Consider the following 26,534-nt stretch of genomic DNA (forward strand, 5'->3'; position numbering starts at 1 on the left):
AGGGTGACTTTCCAGCTCCAGCTTCATGGCCTTGTTACACTTATCTATGTAATGTTCTGCATTGCACTGTGAGAACAGGATCTGTTTTCATAATTAAAGAGGGGGAAGGGAAGGCGAACAGAATGTAAGAACTCAAATACTACAAAGCTTATGAATATTTACTATGGTATCCCTGAAAATGTTTACAGCTTAAAGAGAAAAACAAGACTTTTGAAAAATAAATTATAAACAATATGGAATTTATGGTTGTGCATGGTCTTATTTTTAAATTCTATTCTTTTAATGCTACTAAATTTGTGTTAAAACACCATTTTTTTAATAAGGAGGGAATAAGAACCAATTTAGGATAATGGAAAATAAATCGAGATCATTGTCAAGCTTCAGGATGTGACATCATGCATTTAATTTACTTAGGTAGCAAAAGCTACAAACATTGGTGTTTGCATTCCCCATTAAAGGGATAAAAACAAGTTCCATTTTTTTCCTCAATAGAAACAGTATGCCACCAAGAGAACTAAATCTCCTTCCCAGTTCTCATCACATTTCTGCAGCTACTGAAGATGAGTTCCTAGACCAACAAAGAATTTACACACCTGGAATATGCCCCCTGTGCAGAAAATGATAGGGATTGGCAACATCACTAAGTTCAATTATCAAATTAAAAATGTTGAAAGAGGAAAATCATGTGCATGAAATTTTAGTCTTCAAACAAATGAAATACTGTAATCCACAAACCAGGATGCATGCCAGAGAATCAGTTTATTCATGAGTGGAATTCCTCTCCCACAACCCGAACAAAAAGGAAAAAATGTTTTCCAGGGCATAAATATCAGGGACTTGTATCCAGAAGAATTGGCCTCCTGGCTAGTCCCTGAGTCCCACTTTAACTGTGGTCAGCAGCTTTCTCAAAGCAGCCATGATAAGTTTGAACTACCTTCCTCACAGTGTGGATGTAAGGAAAATGCTCTGTGAACAGAAAAATGCTTTGGAAATATCAAATGTTACCAAAGTCTCAACTAAGGAGGGGGAAATGGATCTTCAGGTCCCAACATTTACCTGATTCTGTCAGCATTTATGCTCCTTCAGGAAGAAGGAAAAAACTGAGTTTACTACCCAGTTAGTAATAATAATGAATTGAAGAAGAAAACTACTAGATGGAGAAGAATCCCATCCCCCTGTTTCTGTACCTCTGTATAAGCTATATCCTATGAATGGAGAGCATTCCTTCCTGACTTTTGCCTAAGAATCCTTTGTTTCAATTGTAGTATACGTTGGAGATGGAATACTATTGTGCTATAAGAAATGATAAGTTGAATGGCTTCAGAAAAAGCTGGAAAGACCTATATGAACTGAAGCAGAGTGAAATAAGCAGAACCAGCAGAACAAAGCACACAGTAACAGCAATAATGTACTATGTATGAACAACTTAACTACTCTCAGCAATACCATGATCTGGGACAATTCTGAAGGACATGACAAGGAACTCCAGAGAAAGAACTGTTGGAGTCAAAAGCAAATCAAAGCATACTATCTTTCACATCAGTTTATTTACAAGTTTATGTGAGGGTTGTGGTTTTATATGAATATGCTCTTACAACAATGGCCAATATAGAAGTCTTTTTTGCATACATATATGACCCAGATCAAATTGCTTACTGAATAAGGGGAGAGAAGGGAGGAAAGCAGACAATTTGGATCTTATAATTTTGGAAAACAATATGTTGAAAATTATTACACAGAATTGGGAAAATGAAGTATCTTTTAATAAAAATAAATATTGAGTTAAAACAAGAATCTCTTATTTTCTTCAAAACACTGCTCATAAGACATGAGATCTTTCTAGATTCCCTAAGTTGCCTACCTCCTGTTGCATCATATTTACTTATATCTACATAATATTATAATAGTTTCCATAAATGATGTATATTCATTGAAGAAAGGGTCATAGGATCATAAAATCAAGCTGAACAGAACCTTAAAAAACCATCAACCTCAATTTCTTCAGTTTATAGATGGGGAAACTGAGGCTTAGATAAATTATGACTTGTCCAGGGTCATACAGCTACCAAATGTCCAAGGCAGGTTGAATTCAGATCTTCTGAGTCAGCCTACTTCAAGACTCTATTCATTATTCATTACACTACCTAGATTGTTGCTTTTTGTTTTAAATCTTTGTATCCCCCAAAGTTAGCACAGTTCTGATACACTGTTGTCCTTAAATATATGCTTCTCTATTAAGTGATAGAGTGCTTCTTCCTTTTCCTCTACCTTTCACTCAAGATCTTGTCCAGTCTGTCATGTCCCATTCCCTGCTCCAGGAACACCTGGAATCAATGCAGCACTGATTTCCCCAAGACCCTGGAGTTCTCGCTCTCTCCCCCAGTACCCACCCTGAAGTCACTCCCACCACACAGAATTTGTGTCTCAATTGATTTATTAGGGAATAACTCTGCCTGTTATTAAGAATTACTGAAGATATTTTAAAAGCAAAGATGAATGACAGAATAAAAGAGACTGCATTATGTTATCAGTAAGGACTCAGTCCAAGAGATGGAGTAAGATAATCCTGAACATATGTAAGTGGAAAAGATGGGAAGGAATTGTAAACAAGAAAAAGGGACAACAGATAACTATGGAATAAGCCAGCTAGAAAGAGACCAGGTTTTGCAAAGAGGTTACATTCTTTTTCTTCTTCTATGCGATAGTTTACTTTAAAGTGTTTATTAAACTTAACAAGATAGGAAAATAAGTAGTCCGTTTGTTTATATCTCTTAATTTTGCTTTTTTTCCATGCATTCTTTTGTTTGGTTTTATTTATTTTCATTATCTTGTTTCCCACCCACCCCAATTACATTTAAAAACAATTTTGGGGGAAAGACTTTAAAACCAAGCAAGACATAGAAAGAATCACAAAATGTAAAATAAATAATTTTGACTACATCAAATTAAAAAGCTTTTGCACAAACAAAACCAATGTAACTAAAATCAGAAGGGAAACAACAAACTGGGAAAAAATCTTCATAGAAACCTCTGACAAAGGTTTAATTACTCAAATTTATAAAGAGCTAAATCAACTGTACAAAAAATCAAGCCATTCTCCAACTGATAAATGGGCAAGGGACATGGATAGGCAGTTCTCAGATAAAGAAATCAAAACTATTAATAAGCACATGAAGAAGTGTTCTAAATCTCTTATAATCAGAGAGATGCAAATAAAAACAACTCTGAGGTATCACCTCACACCTAGCAGATTGGCTAACATAACAGCAAAGGAAAGTAATGAATGCTGGAGGGGATGTGGCAAAGTAGGGACATTAATTCATTGCTGGTGGAGTTGTAAACTGATCCAACCATTCTGGAGGGCAATTTGGAACTATGCCCAAAGGGTGACAAAAGAATATCTACCCTTTGATCCAGCCATAGCACTGCTGGGTCTGTACCCCAAAGAGATAATGGACAAAAAGACTTGTACAAAAATATTCATAGCTGCACTCTTTGTGGTGGCCAAAAACTGGAAAACGAGGGGATGCCCATCAATTGGGGAATGGCTGAGCAAATTGTGGTATATGTTGGTGATGGAATACTATTGTGTTAAAAGGAATAATAAAGTGGAGGAGTTCCATGGAGACTGGAACAACCTCCAGGAAGTGATGCAGAGCGAGAGGAGCAGAACCAGGAGAACATTGTACACAGAGACTAATACACTGTGGTATAATCGAACGTAATGGACTTCTCCATTAGTGGCAGTGTACTGTCTCTGAACAATTTGCAGGGATCTAGGAGAAAAAAACACTATTCATAAGCAAAGGATAAACTATGGGAGTAGAAACACCGAGGAAAAGCAACTGCCTGAATATAGCGGTTGAGGGGACATGACAGAGGAGAGACTCTAAATGAACACTCTAATGCAAATATTATCAACATAGCAATGGGTTCAAATCAAGAAAACATGTAATGCCCAGTGGATTTACACGCCGGCTATGGGGCGTGAGGGGGAGAAAAAGAAAATGATGTATGTCTTTAATGAATAATGCTTGGAAATGATCAAATAAAATATAAAAAAAATAATAAAAACAATTTTGAACACTCTTTTTCAATTATTAGTTCCAAATTCTTTCCCTTCTGCCCTCCTTCATTCCCTCACACCCTTCCCTAGGACAATAAACAATCTGATATAGATTTTCTATGTGCAATCATGTAAAAAATTTTCCATATTAGTCCTTTTGTGAAAAAAACTCTTAACAAAAAGACACCCCCCCCCCAAATGAAGAAAGTAAAATATAGTATACTTTGATCTGTATTCAGACTCCATTTGTTCTTTCTTTGGATGAGTATAGTATTTTTCATCATTAAATTCTTCAAAATTGTCTTGGATCAGTGTAGTGCTAAGTCCTAAACCATTGTTTGTCATGCAATATTGCTGTTACTATGTAAAATGTTCTCCTGTTTCTGCTCATTTCACTCTGCATCAGTTCATGTAAGTCTTTCTATAGGGTCTTCTGAAATCGTCCAAAGAGTTTACATTCTCCTGGGGGGAAAATAACATATAATGGAGGTGATAGAGAGGAGAAGATAAGGCAGCTGATGCAGAAGTGAAGATCAGAGTGAGCCCTAAGGGAAGTGAACAGTATGGTTGGGACTTCTGATTATATGGCAAGTTCAGGCAAGGTCTCACCAAGCATCAAGTCAGTAGGAAGAATCATCTTACAGAGTGGCAAAGAAGCCAACGGGGCAGTGGAATAGATAGGGTGGTCAGTCAAATTGGTACTTCCTCCTTTCAAATATTAGAACAAACAGAAGAACCCCGATATGTTAGATTGATCCTCCATGTAGGAATCTATAAGAAGACATGGGCACAAATAGCAGAGAATGGGGGGAAAAAGGTCAGGTTTCCATCTGCACAGGTAGAAGGGTACACAATAAGCAAGAAACCACATATTCAAAGCCTATAAAATCTAAAGTTTCCATTGTCTACTGGAAATATTTCTTAACACTTGTCTCTACCTCTTCACTTCCTTTAAGAGCTCAAACAGAAAGTCCTTTTCTAAATCAATAGTACTGTCAGTTATTAATTAAATCATTATATATAAACCAAGTTATATAAAAACAAAAAAGGAATGTCTTTATATAATAAAACTTCACTTATGACCAAAGAAAAAATAGATAAGAGAATACTTCTCACAAAGATCAACATTTAGACTCCTGAGCTCAATTCCACCTACCCCCTCTCCCTACCTTGGTGGGAAATATGATTGGCAGAGTAGTAGGAAAGAGCAAAGAAATGTTTTATCAGAGTTGAATTTATCATGCAAGAAGTTAAGCAACTCTTTGTAAAGGAGCGGGAACAAAAACCAAGCTACAAAAGATTCAGCAAACTAAGAGGGAGAAAAAAAATCACAGAATCAAAGAATCTTAGAAACAGAAAGGACCTCAGATCTCCAAATGCACAGAGTATGAACTTTGTTCTCTCCATGACTCAAATGAAATGTTTCCATAGTCTTTTCTTTTTTCCTAAAACCCTTACACATTCCATCTTGACATCAATACTAAGTATTGATTCTAAGACAGAAAAGCAGTAAAAGGTAGTGAATCAGGATTAAGTTTCTTGACCATGGTCACACATTAGTTAGTGTCTGAGGCCAGATATGAATTCAGGAAGATGAGTCTTCCTGGCTCTAGGTCTGATGATCTATCCACTGTGCCATCTGGAGTTGTACCTAAGTATGTTTGCTTCAGTAAAGGTCAGAGCACCATAGCAGGGTGGGAAGAAGGCTTTATTTTGAGTCAATAGAACCTGAGTTTATCCTGGTTCTCTTACTTTCTATATCTAGAGACCAAGTTCAGATCACTCAGTTTCCCTGAGCCCAAGTTACCTGAAGTGTAAAGAGAAGCTGAACTAGAGGGATTCCCAGGTGCATTCTACTCCAAAGCTATGATCCCATCCTGCTGTCTCTCAATTATTGAGGTGGCCCTGGGTTACTGAAGACCAACCTAATCAGAGGAGCACAAGTTCCAGCAGATCCCATCCAACTGGAAAGACCATGTTCCCGTATAATTCCCCTAGGTCTGTCATCCTAGGACCAGCCTAGCCAAATGATTATGGGTCTACAATGTGCCAGGCACTGTTCTGGGGATATAAATAGAAACAGGAGATAAATCCTACTATTGCTTTCTAAGCTGAAATTCTATTGTAGGGACACAACATTTTATGACCTATAATCAATCAACAAAGTGCCAATTAGAAATGTCTGATATATGCCAGGCTCTCCACTAGGCACAAAGTAAACATGATGTCCAGACAGTGCAAAAAAAAAGTGCAAGGTCATCAAAAGGTACCCAAATGAGGAAATTATAGACATAAGTAGCTAAAAGGCAAAATAGTTCTAGATTTCTGCAATGTGCTTACAGACCCCGTGTTCACAAAACATGGGACACAGGGGTAATTAGGTGGCATAATGGATAGAATGCCAGGCCTGGAATGGAGGACCTAGGTTCAAACCTGGCCTCAGACATTTTCTTAGCTGTGTGACTTTGGGCAAGTGGCATAACCTAGAGTTTGTTAAAGAAATAGAAAGTAAGGGTTTTTTAAAAAGTGGAATATCAAATTCCTATAAGTCAGCCCACTTTGAGGAAAAGGTCATGGCTGGGAGTTACTTGTCCATTTTTGTTAAAGGAAGGGATGAAGAAAAGAACTAAGGTGAACATTTGTGATAAAATTCTTCATTAGATAGACAAGTGGCAAAAGTCAAGTCAACAAGCATTTACTAAGAGCCTTCTCCAAGTAGCCAAAAGATATGAACAAACAATTCTCAAAAGAATTAAAATTGAAATGATGAGAGATTTTTCCAAACCACCAATAAAGATATGTAATTAATAAAACAAACAACCCTAGAGGCAGTTAGGTGGCTCAATGGATGGAGAGCCAGGCCTGGAGATGCAGATCCTAGAGTCAAATTTGGCCCCAGATACTTTCTACCTGTGTAACCTTGGGCAAGTCACTTAACTCCTATTGCCTAGCCTTTACTATTCTTTTGCCTTGGGTCTAATACTTAGTATTAATTCTAAGACATAAGGAAAGGGTTTAAAAAAGAAAAATCCAGGGGGGCAGCTGGGTAGCTCAGTGGATTGAGAGCCAGGCCTAGAGACCAGAGGTCCTAGGTTCAAATCTGGTCTCAGAAACTTCCCAGCTGTGTGACCCTGGGCAAGTCACTTAACCCCCATTGCCTAGCCTGGAACTCTTTTGCCTTGGAACCAATACACAGTATTGACTCCAAGATGGAAGGTAAGGGTTAAAAAGAACAAACAACCCAAAGTCTCATTTCATGTCCAGAAATTGGTCAAAATGACAAAATGTCAAAATTAGTCACTGCTGGAGGGGCTCCAGAGAGACAAGTTCACTGACATATTATTGGCGACATTGTAAATTGGTCCAGCCATATTGGAGAGTAATTTGGCATTAAGTTAAAAAATGATGAAAATGTCCATATCCTTTGAGCTAGAAATGACACTACTAGACTAACATTCCAAGAAGTCAAAGACAGAGAAAAGCAGCAAAATATTGTAAAGCATCTTCTTTTTTGTTGTTGTTGTAGCAAACAGTTGGAAGGAAAGTAAATATCTACTGTTTGGGGATTAATTTTAAACAGATTGTAGTATGTGACTGTAATGGAATGTTACTGTACTGTAAGAAATTATGAACCTGAGAATTCAGAGATGCCTGGGAACTTCCCTGTCTGAAATGGAAAAAGCAGCAGGAAAATAATACAAAGACAAGGATGACAATGACAATGCAAATGGAAGGAACAACAACAACAACAAAAATCCCAACCCAGAGCATTCTATAATTATAATAGCAAAGCTTGACCCCAGAAAAATGAAAAAATCATATTGCATATAAAACAGATACAAAGTTGGAAGAAGCTTTAAAGGTAATCTTCCAACATCCACATTTGACAGATGAGGCATGGAGAGGGTGGGTGACTTTCCGAAAGTCATATAAGTATAATTAGCAGTATCAGGATGTGAGTTGATGGTGGCTGTTTAATTTAGCTAAATGGCTTTTTTTCTTTTATTTTTTTTCCTCTTTCTCTTTCAGTCTTCATCAGATCATATTGTTTGCCTTCTCAATAAATGTGGGAAAGTGTGGGAAGGAGGGAGAAAATTTGGAACTCAAAATTTAAAAACAAAAGAATAACAAACTGAATAAATACTAAGTTTAGAAAAAGAAAAAATCTTTATCACAAAGAATAGCTCAACAGATAGGGGAGGGAAGGGGATATATTTGGAAACGAAGATAATGTAAAAACAGAAGACCAACAAAAATATGATACTTCATTAAATAGAAAAGTCTTCTGATGGTTATAACTGAGCCTCATTACTCAATTCCATTAGCTAAATGAGTTTTTAAAAAACCAAACCAATCTCTCAGTTATAGGACTTCTAAAGGTGCTGACACCAGAGGAAATGTGTAGCTGCTCGCAATTAACTGATTGCTTTTGTAATGAAAAAAGCAGAAACTGCTATCCATTTGGAACACATTTTTCTAGTAAAAACAAAACAACACAAAACAAAAACCAGCAACCCAACAGCTAAACCATGCATCTGTTACAAGATTCTTCCTAAGAGAGAATTTTCTGCATCTATTATTTAGATGCAAAGGGTAGAGAAAAAAAGATAAATAGGTGTCCAAGTTTAAAAGCCAAAGGAGAGAAAGCAAGTGTTGGGTTACATAACCACTTAAGAGCAGACTCCCACAGATAAAAAACATTCATATTTCTGATGCTGCAAGAGTCTTACCACCAGAGCTGCTTCATGCAAAACAATGCCACTGGCCCTCACAATCATATAAATGAAGACTAGGTTTACAATCCATTGAAGGACAAGAGGTCTGGCACTGTTGCATTCTGGTCCAAGAGGAAAAGGATGTCTCCTTAAAAAGGCATTAACCAAGGGCAACTAGGTGGCTCAGTGGATTGAGAGCCAAGTCCAGAGTCAGGAGGTCCTGGGTTCAAATTTGCCCTCAAACACTTCCTAGGTGTTTGACCCTGGGCAAGTCACTTAACCCCCATTGCCTAGCCCTTACTACTCCTGCCTTGGAACTAATACACAGTATTGATTTAATGGTTTAATTGAATAGTTTTTAAAAATATGATCAACCTAAGTACCCACGGAACATACTATGAGTCAGGTATTATGTTAAGCACTAATAATACAAAGAAAGGCAATTGTTCCTGCCCTCCAGGAACTCACATTGATAACATGCAAATAACTCATACATACATACTGCATCCATATAAGATACCTACAGACTAGATGGAAGGGAATTTCATGGGTAGCAAGATAGTGCAATAGAGAGAGAGTACTTGGTTTCGAGTCAGGAAGACCTGAGTTCAAATGTGATCTTGAACACTTACAGCTGTGTGACCCTAAGAACATCACCTAACCCTGTTTGTCTCAGTTTCCTCATTTGTAAAATGAGCTGTAGAAGAAAACAGCAAACCACTCCAGTATCTTTGCCAAGAAATATATCGGGTCACAGAGTCGGACATGACTAAACAACAACTAAATACACATAGAATCTCAGGTAAAGTAATATCAGCTAGAAAGATGAAGAAATAGAGCATGGGGATACTGGTGCGGTGAGGAGTATGGAGGAATGTAGCAGCTTGCAAGGCTCGGGTGAATCCTGCCTCAGCAGAATAAGATCTTTTTTCCTCCCAACTCCTATCCACAACCAACCAATAAATGTTAATTAAGTCAAGGAGACTACAGGTACTGGAGACACAAAAAAAAAAACAAAAGTGGAACAGTCTCCTGCCTTCAAAGAGGTAACATTCTAATAGAGACAACAGGTGATACCTTGGCTTGTGCATGAATTAGATTTAAGTGAGGCAGAATTGCTCAAAGTCATCAAACTCATTCTGGCATTTCCAATGTCTGACCAAGGTGTAAGCACTCCACACTGGCTGCTTCAGCTGCCCTAATATGTGTGTGTGTGTGTGTGAGAGAGAGAGAGAGAGAGAGAGAGAGAGAGAGAGAGAGAGAGAGAGAGAGAGAGAGAGAGAGAGAGAGAGAGATTCCAGGTAATTGGGGTTTGAGGATTGAAGAACTTGACAAAGTTTTCATCAACAAGATGTGTTTAAGCACTGTCTTAAAGAAAGTGTGGAGTTCTGAGTCAGGGGTGAAGAGGAAGTGCATTAGTCTTGGGAGACAGCCAAAACACATATATAGGTCGGTGAAAAACACTAATAAGTAGGAACATATTAAAAAAATAAGAATGCAAAAAATATGTTGAAGTCAAGTTGTGAATAGCTTTAAATAAGAGCGTGTAAGAAGGTGACAGAGAGTACAACCTGCTGGAAAAGATAATATTCTGCACCTTCTGGTACAAATTATTGATGCTGACTTCTAACTGTAAACTCCTAGAGGACAAGCACACATGTTTTTATTCCTTCCCCACCTCCCTCACTCCACCCTTAGGAGTAGTGGTAGTGGTGGCCGAGATGGTGGTGGTGATAGTAGTGATAGTAGAGGACCAATATGGCATCACTGGTAATGGCTTTTTTTTTTCAACCCTTATCTTCTATCTTAGAATCCATACATATTATTACTTCCAAGGCAGAAGAGTGGTAATAGGCAATTGGAGTTAAGCGATTTGCCCAGGGTCACACAGCTAGAAGTGTCTGAGGCCAAATTTGAACCAAGGACCTCTCATCTCCAGGCCTGGTGCTCTGTTCCCTGAGCCACCTAACTGTACAGTAGTGATGTCTTTTGACTCATGCATAAATTGGATTGAACTGTGAAAAGTCATCAGCTTCACTCTCGCTTCCACAATCATTGAAGTCCAGTGGCAAGTCAAAAGCTAGATGGCTATTGATGGCTTGGGATGCAAAAGATGACTTTGGTGTCTTTGATGTCTAACCTAGCTCTAAGCACTCCACAGTATCTGCTTCCACTGCTTTCATGGCTTTGGAACAAATTGTTCCTATCTGCCCATTCAGGCAGGGGAAGACTTCACACACCTGGGTACTCTTCTAACTCATCTACAAGTCAGAGGCCTGTCAGTTACACCCAATCTGGTTTAGCTTGTCTGCCCAAGGTGGTTTTAGTGGGATAAGGTGTCTGTGCATGCTACAGCTTCTTGGAGCCACAGGGGAGAGCTAGATGACAGGCAAATTCCAAAGGAAGCATGTAGCCCTGAAAAAGGCTCAGAAAGTCCTCACACCAGAGGTGCTAGGCCTCCTTGACCATCCCTTACCTGGTGATGTGATAGTAATAGCTGACCTTTACATAACACTTTAAGACAGCGGTTCTCAACCTGTGGGTCACGACCTCGGAGGGGGTCCAATGACCAAAACACAGGGGTCGCCTAAAGTCATCAGAAAATACATATTTCCAATGGCTTTAGCAGCTGAGAAATCGCGCTACTTTACAGCAAGATCTTGAAAAGAACGGGGACCCTGCTGCCCGCACATTGTATTAATATTAGTTACCTATCAGCAGCCCTCCCCCTATGAGGGGCAATGGATTTACCTTGTTGCCTGGAGACCAGATTCAAAGAGAGACTCAGAAAGAGCACCCGGGTGCTGGCTCCGGAGGGGTTAAGAAGGAGGCCTGGAGTGGATAATGGAGCCGAGTAATCCCAGCAAAGTGAAGCCTCAGCTTGAGCTGGAGGGAGATTACAGGAAGAAGAAGACAGTGTCTGCAGACCCCCCCTCCCCAGGCAGGACTTACCTCCCACCCCAGCGCTCAGGCTGCCTCCTGCTGGATTAATATTTCTCAACATATAATTAAATATTGTTTTTCTGACTAATCACTATGTTTAAATTATGTTTGATTTGTAGCAATGAGAATACATAATGCATATCAGGTATTTACATTCCAAATCATAACTGTAGCAAAATTACAGTTTTGAAGTAGCCACCAAAATAATTTGTTGGTTTGGGGTCACCACAACATGAGGAACTGTATTATGAGGTCACGGCATTAGAAAGGTTGAGAACCACTGCTTTAAGATTTATAAACTACTTCATATGCTATCCATTAAGCCTCACAACGATCATAAAAATAGACACTATAGGCATTATTGTTTTTAATCTGTAAATAAGGAAAGAGAAGATCAATTCACATAATTGTCTGAGACAGGATTCAATATCTGAAGCCTACTCTAACTCAAAGTTCAGAGCTTTTTCCACTATATACTCCACTGCTTACATTGGATACATGCTTAACTACATTTAAAAGACAAAAAAAAAACTGCCAAAATTTTATCACAGTCTCCACACATATATAAATGTGAGTGTCTACTCAAAGCCAGCAGCCTTCCTTTTGTTCATTTAATGAGGTATTTATATCTACCTATACATACATATATATGTATATAGTTCTGTAAACTACACATACACATGCAGAAGAATGGGGATATGGAAAAAGGGTGATTAGTCAAAAACAGAACAAACTCTACACTTGGAAGAGGGAGAGAGAGAGAAAGAGAAAGAGAGAGAGAGAATACCAACTTGGAATAAAAAGGAAACAAGAAGTATAGAAAAGAAAAAAGAAAAAACAATAGGACAGAGGGAAATAAATAATTATCAACCCTGTGACAATGAGATTCACTCATGCTTAAAACAGAAGAGGATAGATGGCAGAATAGATTGGAAAGTAAAAAATCCAACAATATGCTATTTGTAAGAAATACTCTTGAAATGAAAGTATTCACATGGATTTAAAATAAGAAATTGAAGCAAAATCTATTATGATTAGGCAACCATAAAACCCAACTTGAAAAGAGATTATAAGGGAAATGATATTCTGCTGAAAAGTGTAAAAATGGAGACTTGAATCCAGGACTTCAATCACCAGAAGTCCTTGCTCCACTTCCCCAAAATGCTTTGTAATATCACTGAATTCTCACCTGGACCGAGATCGAGATGGGGTATTTAACCTGATTGGAAAGGCTTCTGGGCCTCTCTTCTATTCCTGTCTCCGCTGGCAAGCAGACACGTCATGATGTGAGTGAAATTGAATTAGGCCTCTTGGCCCACCTGGCATGTGCCTTTCTTACTTGTATTTTTCTTAAATTCTCAACCTTTAATAAACCTCTAAAAATATCATACTCCTTGCAGAGAGAAACTAATTTCTACCTGCCTCAGTTTCCCCCCTAAATTTTAATCTTTACAAAAGTAACAATGAATTGATCTCAATATTTATTATGTATCCACTAACTGCCACAACTTCTAAATGCTTAAATGGAAAAATTAAATTAGTTACTAGGAGCAATAGAAAGAAAACTATAAAAGCTCCGGACCTTAATTTACTATCAGCTATAGATAAGGCTAATCAAAAAATAAACAAGAAAGAAGTTAAAGATTTGCATGAATTTTAGAAAAGCTAGATAGGTTAGACCTCTGGTAACTACTGAATGGAAACAGAAAGGAATATATATATTTCTCAGGTAAATATTATATCTTTACAAAAATTGATCATGGCTTCGGTTAGGATATAAAAATACACAATTTGGAGTAGCAATACAGTTAATTTAACAAGGATACAAATAAGAGAGGGAAGAAGGGAAAGAATTAGTCAAAAACAGAACAAACCCTAAAGTTGGAAAGGGGATAAGTAAAGAGAAGATTAAAAGAAAAAAGAAAGAAAATACACCAATTTTGGACAGAGATAAATACAATACATTCAGAAAAGCAAGAATATTATAAACATCCTTTACTGTCTATAAATAAAAATTATATTAAATAAAAGGTGTATTTCATTTTCTGGGAAAAGTATTAAAAATCAATTAGAGGAACAACTAGGTGGCAAAGCTGATAAACCGCCTAGCCTAGAATCAGGAGAAAATGGATTCAAATCTGGCCTCCTGGCTGTGTGATCCTGAGTAAGTCACTTAACACCATTTGTCTTTGCCCTTCTGTCTTAGGAGTTGAAACCAAGATAGAAAGTAAGAATTGTAACTAAAATAGAAAGGAAGGGTCCCAAAAAAATCAATTTAAGAATAAATAATATAATCCTAAAGGTTAAAGAGTCAAAGAAAGATATCATAGAATTAATAGATACCTTTATTCAATATAATGACAACAACAGAACATACCAAAAGTTTTGGATATTGCCAAAACAGATTTTAGGGGAAATTTTATATCTATGAATATTTTTATTTAAAAAGAGAGGGGAAAAAAATTAATGAATTGGGAATGCAACTAAAAAGATTAAAAAATCAACAAACTTTTAAAACCCAACTAAGCTCCAAAAAAGAATTATTGAAAATGAATGAATGAATTAACAAAATTGAAACTAACAAACAAAAACTATTGAATTAATAAATAAAACTAGAAACTGATTTTTTGGAAAAGCCAACAAAATAAATGACCCATTCTATCTCATTTGATTAAAAAAAGAAAAGTCAAATTGCCAGTATCAAAAATAAAGAAAATTCCCAGCAAATGAAGAAGAAATCAAGGATATTATTAGAAATTATTTTGCCCAACTATATCCAAATAAAAAAAAATCGAATTAAATAATTACAAAAACATAAAATATTCAAATTAGCAGAAAGATAAACTTAAAAGCCCAATTTCATATGTAGAAATTGAATAACATATAAATCAACTTCCAAAGAATAAACTCAAAGATCACATAAATTCACAAGTAAATTCTACCAAATAATTGAAGAACAATTAATTTCAATACTAAAAGAATTATTTGCAAACATAGCAAATAAAAGTATCTTACTAAAATTCCTTTATGACATAGATATAGTTTAGATACATAAACCAGGAAGAGATGAAATAGAAAAGGAAAACTACAGATTAATTTTCCTAGTGAACACTGGAAAATTTTTAAAAAATAAAATATTAATGATGAGGCAAAAACCAATATATCACAAAGATTATGTACTTGGATCAGATTAGATTTATACCAAGGAATGCAAGGCTGATTTAGTGTTAGTAAAACTAGAAACAATTAAACAAATTAATAATAAAAGAACAAAAGTCATTCTTATATCAATATATGCTTAAAAAACTTTTAATAAAATACAGCACCTATGTCTATTAGAAATACTAGAAAAGGTGGGCAGCGGGGTGGCTCAGTGGACTGAGAACCAGATCTAGAGAAGGGAGGTCCTGGGTTCAAATATGGCTTCAGACACTTCCTAGTTGTCTAGACCCTGGGCAAGTCACTTAACCTTCACTGCCTAGCCCTTACCACTCTTCTGCCTTAGATCCAATACACAGCACTGATTCAAAGATGGAAGGTAAGGATTAAAAAAAAATACTAGAAAGCACAGAAATAAACCTTTCCTTAAAATGAATAATATGTGTGTGCCCAGAAGAAACTACTGTTCTGTGTATAATGGAGGTAAACTAGGATCCTTTCAAATAAAATTAGGAGTGAAATTAAAATGGCCATGGTTACCAATTCTGCTTGACACAGTACTAAAAATGCTGACTATAAGTAATAAGATAAGAAAAAGAAAGTAAAGGAAAAAGAAGAAACAACTATTCCTTTCTGTAAATAACATTACAGTGTTCTCAATCAAAAAGGATCAACTAAAAAAAATGAAATAATTGTTTTAGCAAAGATGCATAAAATAAATGCACACAAATCATCAATATTTCTTTATAATGGCAATAAAATCCAGCAGGAAGAGACAGAAAAACCCAGATTGAATTGCTTGTCAAATTTAAGAGAGGGGAGGAACATGAATCATATAATTTTGGAAAACCTATGTGGAAATTTGGAATTTGTTATTAAAATTAAATTTATTAATTAATTTTATTAAACTATTATGTATTGAATTATTAAAATCATCATTATTGAATCATCAAATTTATTATTTATTTAAGTTGTTGAGTTTATTAAAGTTATTAAATTTATTGAAGTTATTAAAATTAAATTTATTGAAGTTATTAAAATTAAATTTAAAAATTTTTAAAGAAGAGAAAAAGAAATTCCATTTAAAATTACTAGCGATTTTATATAATACTTGGGAATCTGTCTTCCATGATAAACAGAAGAATACACAAAGACAGTAACAAAACATGATTACAGACATAAAGATAAATATTTGGAAAACTAATTGCTTACGGGTAAAGCAAGTCAATTGAAGAAAAATAATAATGCCACCTAAATTAATTTATTCCATACCATACCAAATGGCTAAAGGATTATTTTAGAGGGTGAGAAAAAAATTATGATAAAATTCATATGGAGGCAAAAAAGATCAAGAATCTCAATGGAAATAATGAAAAGAAGTAAATGAAGGGAGGACCTAGTGCCAGATCACCAACTATTCTATAAAGCAAGAATTCTCAAAACCATTTGGTACGCAAAGTTTAATAAGAGTAGATTAGCTATACTGACATATCATATACAACATATAACCAAAGGTATCTAATTCAATACACACAAACACCTAACTAGGACAAGAACTCACTATTTGACAAAAATGACAAAAGCTGATGGGGAAAATGGACTAAAGTGTGAAAGAAATTAGATTTAGAACAACAGTTCACACTGAGATAAGCTTCAAATTTATACCTAATCTAGATATAAAAGATTACATTATAAATGAATTAGAGAAACACAAAAAATTACCTATTAGATCTACGTATTGGAGTATCTTCACTAAACAATATAGAGGAAACAAGATAAATGGACAATTTTTGGATAATATTTAATTAACCCATTAAATGTATAACACTAAATTAAGCTTTTGCACAAACAAATCCAAACTAATATTAAGGAGGCAGCTTGGTGGCTCAGGGGATAGGGAGCTAGGTCTAGAGACGGAAGGTCCTAGTTTCAAACTGACCTTGTAAGGTTTTTTAAAAACCACCTAATATTAAAAGGCTAACAATTAACTGGGGGGGGGGGGTGTCTTTGCAAAAAGTTTCTCTGATAGTGGTTACATTTCCAAGATTAGAACAGATTGAGATTTATAAAAAAAATTAAGTTGATAAATGGTCTAAGGCAATTAGGGGAAGAGGCTACCTATATATATTTTTAACAAATGTTCCAAATCACTTCTTACTAGAGAAATGCATATTAAAACAATTCTTTTCAGAATAGCAAAGATGACCAAAAAGGAAAATGATAAATTTTCAAAGGACTCCAGGAAAACTGGTACACTGATGCACTGTTTGTGGACCTTTGAATGGGTACAACCATTTGGGAAAGCAATATGAAATAATACACAAGAAGTTATTCAGTAATACATGTCCTTTGAATAAGCTATACCACTGTGAGACCTATACTCAAAAGTTATCAAAGAAAGTGGAAAGCATCCTAAATACACAAAAAAATATTTATGGCAATGTTTGTGTGATGACAAGAAACTGGAAACTAACAGAATTCTCATCAATTGAGAAATGGTTGATTTGATGGTACATGAATATGGTAGAGTACTACTATGCTTCAAGAAACAAAGAAATAGGGGCAAAAAGGTGGCTCAATGGATAGAGAGCAAGGCTTGGAGACAGAAGTCCTAAGTTCAAATCTGGCCTCAGCTACTTCCAATCTGTGTGACCCTGGGCAGGTCACATAATCACAATTGTCTAACCCAGTGATGGCAAACCTATGGCACAGTTGCCAAAGATGACACACAGAGGGCTTTGTGGGCACACACCCACAGAGTTTGTTACTAGAAAGGCAGAGGGGCTTGGGCAGAGCTGCTCCTTCCCCCTCTACCTGATGCCAGATGACATTTTTTTCACATCCCTAACCCTCTACCCAGCAGCCCAATGGGAGCATACAGTGGGTAAAGTGGGGGGCTCACAGGTGGCAGAGCTGGAGGGGAGTGGAGTACTTGGATTTACTCCCCTCCCCCTCTCTACACCTACTGAGGACATTCCTCACTTCACCTGCCCCTCTGCCCAGAAGTCCAATGGGAGTGCTTTCTCCCTCCCCTGTGTGGGGTAAGGGGGAGGGTGGGGAACACCCAGCACTTGGTGGGGGGAGGTGAGGCATGGCTTGCATTCTCTGGGGAATGGGGCACAGCACATGACCTCTAAAAGGTTCACTATCACTAGTCTAGCCCTTACTGCTCTTCCATCTTGGAACTGATAGGATTGATTCTAAGACAGAAGGTAAGGGTTAAATAAATAAAACAAAGAAATAGATGATGTCAAGGTGATATGGAAAGACTTATATGAACTGATACAAAATGAAGTTAGTATAATCAAAACAATTTAAATTGTAACATCAATACTATAGAAACAATTTTAAAAGACTTAGAAAATAAGAGAAGAATGAAATAAGAATCAGGTGATTAATTGTATACAGTAACAAAACTTTAAAGATACAACTATAAAAGCTACAAGAGCTACAATCAATATACAATGACCAACTCTGATCCCAAGATATCAATGATGAAACATAATATCCATCTCCTGACAAAGAGGTGACATATTAAGGGTATAGACTAAGGCATTTATTTTTGTATACAATCAGCAAGGAAATTTGTTTTGCTTGACACATGCATATTTTTATAAGGAATTTTCTTGCTCCAATAGGGTGAAGGTGGGAGAGAGAGAAAAAGGATTTCTGTTCATTTTTTAAAAATAGATATGTGGGAGTGGTACAGATGTACAAATGTTAAATGCTCATTCAGATGAGGTCACTGTTTTGAAAGATTCACTTAATTGTTTTACTAGTTAGAAGAGACCTCAAGGAGCTGGGGGTAACCTGTAAATGTTTGTAATGCAAAAGAAAAACATATCAATGACACTAAAAAAAAAAGACAGCACTGTACTTCTTAGTGTGCAGTGTGCTAATTTGCTGACCCAAATAAAAGGATGTTAGCAAGTGTACTCAAATTCTACTTTAATGTAATCTTTTAACTCTTTTTGATGAATAGTATTTTTAAACTCTTTATTAAAATGCTGGGGGTTGGGAGAAGGTGGACACAACCCAAACATCCCATTAAATAATTGTGATACCTAAAAGTAAAAGTGCACATTAACACTTGTCAGACTTAAACACAGAACAATTAGGGTATTTAAAATTCTTGACAAAAATCATATTCTGAAAATGCTGAATCATATATAGCCTGACACTAGATATTAGGTCTAACTAACTCATTGAATCAAAGAGTAATGATCCAAAAAGATGGTGCCAGCCTATTACACTGGTCTAAAATATTCTAATATTAAGTCTAATAGAGACAAATATAAAATCTCACACTTGAGCTCCAAAAAAACAAATTAATGTTATCAGTATAGACAAGGCTAGATAGTAGTTTGTATAGAAATGGTCTAGGGCAGTAATGGCAAACCTTTTGGAGACCAAGTGCCCAAATTGCACCCTCATGCTGCCCACTTGTCCTATACAGGGAAGGGAGGAAGTGCTCCTATTGGATTGCTGGGCAGAGGGGAAGGTGATGTAAAAAAGTGTCCTCAGATATGGTGGAAGGGAGCAGCCCCCTCTGGCATGCATGCCATGCGTTTAACAACACAGGTCTAGGGATTTTGGTAAGTTGCAAGGTCAACTTGAGTCAACAGTCCTATATAACAGTATTATCCTCATTTTACAACAAAGAGAACTGAGACAGAGGTTAAGTGACTTGCCAAGGGTCACAAAGCTAACTGTGTCAAGGGGATCTTATCCCCTCCCCCTCCTGGAGGGCCAGCCCAGTTCATCAACATTCCCCACATATCAGAGTTTGCCTCAGGGAATATCCGAATGTCTATAAAAGAAAGTATGTGGGGCATACCTGGGCCTTCTTGGATGGACAGGGGGCTAGAGATAGATGACAGAGAGAAAGATTAATGGAGAATAGGGAAAACATGGTCAGAGGACTTAAGAATGAGATTTTAAACTATGCTGATCTCCCTTTTCTATTAATAAAGTTTATAAATTAATAACTGGGTATATATTAATTTAATTGTAACATAAGTGTCTGAGGTCAGCAATGAATAGTCAGGTCTACTGCTCTATTCACTGAACTACCAAGCTTCTTCAAGAAAGACAATAGTGGGGGCAGCTGGGTGGCTCAGTGGATTGAGTGAGGCCCAAAGATGACAGGTCCTGGATTCAAATCTGGCCTCAGACACTTCCCAGCTGTGTGACCCTGGGCAAGTCACTTGACCCCCATTTTCTAGGCCTTACCACTCTTCTGTCTTTGGTTCTAAGGCAGAAGGTAAGGTTTAAAAAAAAAAAGACAATAGTATTCAAACTAAGGAGGTAATAATCCTGTTATATATTCTGTCCTTTTCAAGACACATCTGGAATACTGTTTTCCATTCTGGGAATCACATTTTAGAAAAGACAACGATAAGCTGAAAAATGCTCCAAAAAGACAAACAAGTGAAGTTCTATCATGTTATAGAGGGTTTCTTAAAGGAAGTGGAGGTGTTTAGCCAAGAGAACTTATAGATACAGTAAGGGTCATTATATATTTTAAAGGGCTATATTCCATAAAATGGATGCAAATTACAAAAAAGGGAAAATTCTAGGACTGATATATGGGAAAATTTCTTACTATATAACATTTTTGAAAACCAGAGTGGCCTGCCTTGGGATGGGGGGTAAAATGGGTTCTTGGTCACTAGAAAGGTCTCAAGCAAAGGGTGAAAGAACAAAAGAACATTTATCTTGTATACAGGAGAGGTAATAATAGAATCAGATAACTTTGGGGAGGTTGTAATTCTGTACTTTCCCAATTTGGGTATCTTTAATTAAGTCACTAAAAATATGATATAATGCTATTAATTTTACAGATGAGAAAACTGAGGCCACAAGAGGTAAAGGGAGCTGCCCAAGGTCACACAACTAACAAGTATATGAGGCAGGGTTTGACCAGGCTTCCTGACCCCTAAGTCCAGCATTTTAATCACTAAGAAGACACCTAGAAGGGCAGCTAGGTAGCTGTGTAGCACAGTGGATAGAGTGCAGACACATAGTCAGACGGACTTGTGTTCAAATCTGTCCTCAAATACTTCCTAGCTGTGTGACCCTGGGCAAGTCACTTAACTCTTATTTGCCTACCCTTTGCTACTCCTCTATCTTAGAACTCATCCTATGACATAAGGTAAAGGTTAAAAAAAAAAAAAGACATCTAGTCTTGTAACTAAGTCCTACCTGTTTCCACTTATAGTCCTATTTCCCTCTAATTCTCCTCAGCTTCCCACCAAACCAACTTTCTTCCACTCTCCCTAGTCCTAAGAAAGATTTCATGGACCACATCCTGACAAAGCAAAAAGTATATCAATAAATTAAGAAATACTACCATTGATGACAAAAATGCATCTGCTCCCAAAATAATCAATCCAAAGATTTAAATTTGGAATATTGATTCTGGAAACCATTTGCCTGTAGTTTTCTTTGGAACAATAACAACAACAACAGCAACAAAACCCCTGCAATATTTAATTCTGCTGTTATTTTCCATCCCTCTCGAAAAACAAAAAAACAAACAACTTTGGGCTTATTTTGCTGAGGTGTAGCCTCTACAAGAGTAATTTATGGGCTAGGGGGGACAGTAGTGCTGAAGGAAAAGAGCACATTGCACACTCAGCCCCTGGGGGGATAAAATGCTTTCCTAATTTACATATCTTTAGGAGACAATTATTCCTCACTGGCTGCTTCTCCTCCCTCTGAAGAAATCTTAAATCTCCAAGTAGCATAGCCCAGACAGAATTTTTTTCACTACTCACCAGCCATCTTTCTCTTCCCTGAAAAAGCCTACTGTACATTATATGGAAAACTGAGGCCCAACAGTGGTTAAATGACTTGCTCAAGGTCAGGCAAGATTTGAACCTAGTTAATTATTCTTTCTACTATATAACAAACCTTATTCCCATATTATAGATGAGGAGGTTAATCTATGCAAAGGATAACGGGAGTAAGTCAAATCCAGGACTCAAATTCAAATTTGAACCCAAGGCCAGTGTTCTCTTGATTGAAAGTAAAGTATTATCTCACTCCCCTTAATTTCTTGACACATCTTTCTTATTCATCCAAAGTTAAGGGCATAGATTTATGTGAAAAGTTTCCCAATGTTAATAATTGTTCATATAACATATATTGGGCTGCTGTAAAATAGGAAATTAGGAAATCAAAACTGGAGAAGGTGGGGGAGGAGGCACCCCAATTTGGAAGCAGTAAAAACTACCCCTTTAGAAAGGAGCATTCTGAATGCTCTCCATTCCCAGCCAGCAAAGCTCTATCGGTCAGACCACCCTGCCCTACTTATTAATAAGCAGGGATGAACAGGAGAATTACAATGCAGAAACTCTGGATGAAGCCCTCTTTTTTGTAAAAAAGAAAACACAGTAACTGGACCAAGGCCTTCACTAAGCGATCCCAGGTCAGTATAGGGGTAGCTGGCGGATATACAGTACCCAACGGGAGAAGTTTACTAACAAAGTTCCAAAAGAAACAGACAGATGTTATGAATCACAATGGTAAAATGAGTGTGCCCAAGGTTTGGTTTTCCAAGGGTGGAGGGAATTGGGGAGGGACTAGAGAAGCACAATCCAGAAGTTACAGATTTTATTAACTATTATCCCCGGAGGCCAAGCCTCTAGTCTCACCCCAACAGAACCTGATATGCCATAAACAAAAGAAGTCTTCAACCCGTCTGGCCTGGGCTCCAGATCAGAGTTGAATGAGAGGCAACAGAGAAAAGGAAGGAGGGAATGCAATTTCCCTCCCAGACTCCCTTCCCTAACCCTCAACTCTAGCAAAGTCAGCTGAAGGGGAATTCTGGACAACCTGCTGCCTGAGGGTCTAAACAGGAATGTAAATAGCAAAGGAGACCTTCTTCCCCAACAAGAGGGAGGAAGGAAGCAAGTAGGATTGCACACTGGAAGAAACCCCAGAATGGAAAGTTCCTTCCTCCTCTAAGAAAAGGCCCTATGGCCATCGTCTTGTGCCCTTTGAATCAGTCCCACCCCTCATCCCCCACCCCCACCTCCAGCCCCCGCCAAAGTCGGAGCAGGCTGCGGTCAGCATTGCAACGCCTCTCCGCCTGCTGACCGCTACCTTCCAATAGCCTGGCCCGCCTCTGTCTTTCCAACATCCCAACCTCTCTCCTTCCCTGAAGTCCCTTGTGCAATAGAGAGAAGAGAGTCCAGCAGCAAGAGAACCCCTAGGGTCCAGGCACAGCAAGGGAGCAGGGGTCGAGGAAGACCAGCGCAGCATAAAGTGGCCAAATGCGAGAGCAGCTATCCCTACTCCCCGCTGAAACAGGCTTTCCTTCTTCCTTTTAGGAGTCAGAAGGGTGAGCTGGGAAAGGAAGAGTGCCCGTTCTCCTTTCCTCGTCTCCTAAAGCCGAGCGCAAAGTTTGCTTCTAGCCCCAGGGCTTCCCCCAGGGGACCAGGTGCCAGTGGGCGTCAGCGCGCGCTGCCCTGCTCCGCCCCGGGGAGACGCAGCTCCTCTACCCCTTCGCTTACTCACCTTCGCAGCCCTTCTCAACCTGCAGCCGTGAGGAGCTCGGGCGCACTGATGCTTCTCCTGCTGCTGCTGCAGCAGCAGCCGAGGAACCGAGAGGGAAGAGGGCGGAGGGAGAAAGGGGAGGAGTTTGTGAGAGCTTCTAAAGCGCCAGAATTCAAACCCTCGACCCAAGTGGATCCCGGGTGCTTGCATTCCACTCCAGGCGGAGAAGGCAGCGAGAAAAATGGGAGAGTTGAAAAAAGAAAATAAAGATCAAATGTCCAGCGCGGAGAAGAAACGTCTGGATTCACTTCCTCCAACCTAGCCCTGGTGATCCCGGGAGACACCTCTGGGCTCTCTGCTAGTGTGGCTGGTTAGCTCCTACTCTCCTCTAAACTTCACCCTTTGCCAGTGTTGTCTTTGTAACTGCTAAATCGGTCACCGACTGCCCTTCAGTGCGCCTGCGCGCGCGGCCCTAACTCAACAATGCCACACAGCTAACCTTACCTCCCACACCTCCTCCTCCTCTTTCTCTAGTCCCGCGACTTTGCTACAAGGAAAGAACAGAAAAGAAAGAACGATCCCTAGCCAGTATACCTACTTAGATGGGAAATAAATATATATATATATGGGAAATATATATATATATATATATATATATAAATATCTTCAGTGTGATAGATTCGTTCCGCTTGCCTCAGTGGACCCTGAGGCTATGCTGGACCTCTTGCCCGACTCATGATTTATCCGATTGCCACCCCATAGTCTCCAAACCCTTCTGGACCCTTTTTTAAAATTTTATTTTTTAAAATTTAACTAGCCTCGCAGTTTGATTTCTTCCCACTCGCTCCATCCCACCCCAATTTGAGGAGTTCAGAAGATGGGAAACTTGCCTTCTTCATCAACGCAGTGAAGGATTTAGAATCCAGAGACGGAGGCTCTATATTCGTTGCTGACCAGATGGCCACTGGATTCTCACACGCTTGCATATAACCAGAATGGGCTCCACCATAAATATATATAAAAAGTTTCACACATTATCTCAGCTCATCTTCACAACTACCTTGCAAGTTAAGTAGTGCGAATTTTATTGCCCCATTTTACAGAGAAGCAAACCGAAGCTTTGGTTGAGTGACTTTTCCAAGATCACACAGCTTAGCCAGGTTCAAACCTAGGTCATCCACTAAACCCAGAACTTGAAATATCTCTGTGATCTCCAGCAATTTGAGTTTCATTTTGCTTCTCACTAAAACAGTGATAACATTTAAAAATTTATATTACCTACTTTGCTAGGTTTCCATGAAGGTATAAATTAAGGTATAAAGCTTTTTATGTGGAGTCCTTCTAGGCTAGGTGATTTCATAAGAGTAAATGCTCTACATAACAAAAATAAAACAACCCCTTACCTTCTGTCTTAGAATCCATATGGACTGTAAGGCAGAACAAAGTTTCTGATACATACTGAATGCTGAGCAAGTAGCTTAACCTCTCTTAGACTCAGTTTCTAGAGCAAAATGTCTTACCTGTCAGGATTATTATGAAGGAGGAGTGGGAAGAGGGAGGGATGGATAGAACAAGCCCGCTGGTTAAAATTGGCAGAGAGATAGAGGAAGAGTTTTTTTGTCCTTCAGTGATTTAGTTATATCTGACTCTTCAAACCCCATTTGGGGTTTTCTTGGCAAAGATACTGGAGTGGTTTGCCATTTCCATCTTCAGCTCATTTTATATATGAGGACTTGAGGCAAACAGGGTAAATGACTTGTCAAAGGTCACACAGCCAGAAAGTATAGGAAGTCAAATTTGAACTTGGGTCTTTTGGACTCCAGGTCCAGTGCTCTACCCACTTTGCTATCTAGTTGCCCTAGAGGAAAAGCTAGGCCCTTTGAAAGAATATGGAAGAGAAAGGAAGAGATTATCACAAACCAATCAACTAAAGATTAGAGACTGAAGAGGCAAGTTCTAGATATAACTTCGAATTGGAACAAAACTGGAGTGACAAAAATCAACAAGGGAAAAAGGAGGAAGGATTAATTAATTTATGCAGACAAATCTGTAAAGACCCAGAAGGTTGCTTTCAGTAGCCCTCTATTTTCTGTTCAGCTTCTGATCATCTTTCTGGTGTCTCTTACTGATCTTTGTGCCCATCCTTGGTAGTATCCTCCTGCTCTGGACTTCCTCTTTCCTTTCAAATATTACTGGTCCTAATCTTCATTCTGATTCGCTACTGCTAGTTTATTGGTGAGGTTAATACAATTATCCTATGGAAGCTAAACATTAAATTAAATTTTTTTTAAAGATTCAATCCTTAAGTCTATTTGTTAGCATTAATAAATTTATTTCAGTGTTTCATATAATGGTTTAGAAAAATATTGTAGGGACAGCTAATTGGCTCAGTAGATTGAGAGCCAGGCCTAGAGATGGGATATCCTGAGTTCAAATTTGGCCTCAGACACTTCCTAGTTGTGTGAACCTGAGTAAGTCACTTAACCCTAGCCCTTACTACCCTTCTACTGTGTATTCTACCAATACACACTATTGATTCTAAGGTGGAAAATAAGAGTTTTTTTTTCCCCACATTAAATCAATCCAAAGGACTTTTTTTTATATTTTATTTGATCATTTCCAAGCATTATTCATTAAAGACATAGATCATTTTCTTTTCCTCCCCCCCCCCCCCTATAGCAGACGCGTAAGTCCACTGGGTATTACATGTTTTCTTGATTTGAACCCATTGCTATGTTGATAATATTTGCTTTAGAGTGTTCATTTAGAGTTTCTCCTCTGTCATGTCCCCTCAACCGCTATATTCAGGCAGTTGCTTTTCCTCAGTGTTTCTACTCCCACAGTTTATCCTCTGCTTATGAATGGTGTTTTTTTCTCCTAGATCCCTGCAAATTGTTCAGGGACATTACACTGCCACTAATGGAGAAGTCCATTATGTTCGATTATACTTTAGTCTCTGTGTACAATGTTCTCCTGGTTCTGCTCCTCTCGCTCTGCATCACTTCCTGGAGGTTGTTCCAGTCTCCATGGAACTCCTCCACTTTATTATTCCTTTTAGCACAATAGTATTCCATCACCAACATATACCACAATTTGCTCAGCCATTCCCCAATTGATGGGCATCCCCTTGTTTTCCAGTTTTTGACCAC

At 38.0% G+C, this 26,534-nt stretch overlaps 1 protein-coding gene across 4 annotated transcripts in view; it reads right to left on the reverse strand.

Annotated features, from left to right (window-relative positions):
• The window catches only part of KANK1 (KN motif and ankyrin repeat domains 1), a 282,637-nt gene extending 258,844 nt beyond the window's left edge, over window positions 1–23,793 (reverse strand). For 3 of the 4 annotated variants that reach the window (XM_007498584.3, XM_016423970.2, XM_056806225.1), the window contains exon 1: window positions 23,407–23,790. The gene's annotated coding sequence lies outside the window, so the exon portion shown is untranslated. Of the gene's footprint in view, window positions 1–23,406 lie in introns of all 4 variants that reach the window. The other variant, XM_056806226.1, reaches the window with a different exon arrangement.
• Window positions 23,794–26,534: the final 2,741 nt, after the last annotated feature.

Source organism: Monodelphis domestica, chromosome 7 (assembly GCF_027887165.1).
Source record: "Monodelphis domestica isolate mMonDom1 chromosome 7, mMonDom1.pri, whole genome shotgun sequence".
Taxonomy (NCBI): Eukaryota; Metazoa; Chordata; class Mammalia; order Didelphimorphia; family Didelphidae; genus Monodelphis; species Monodelphis domestica.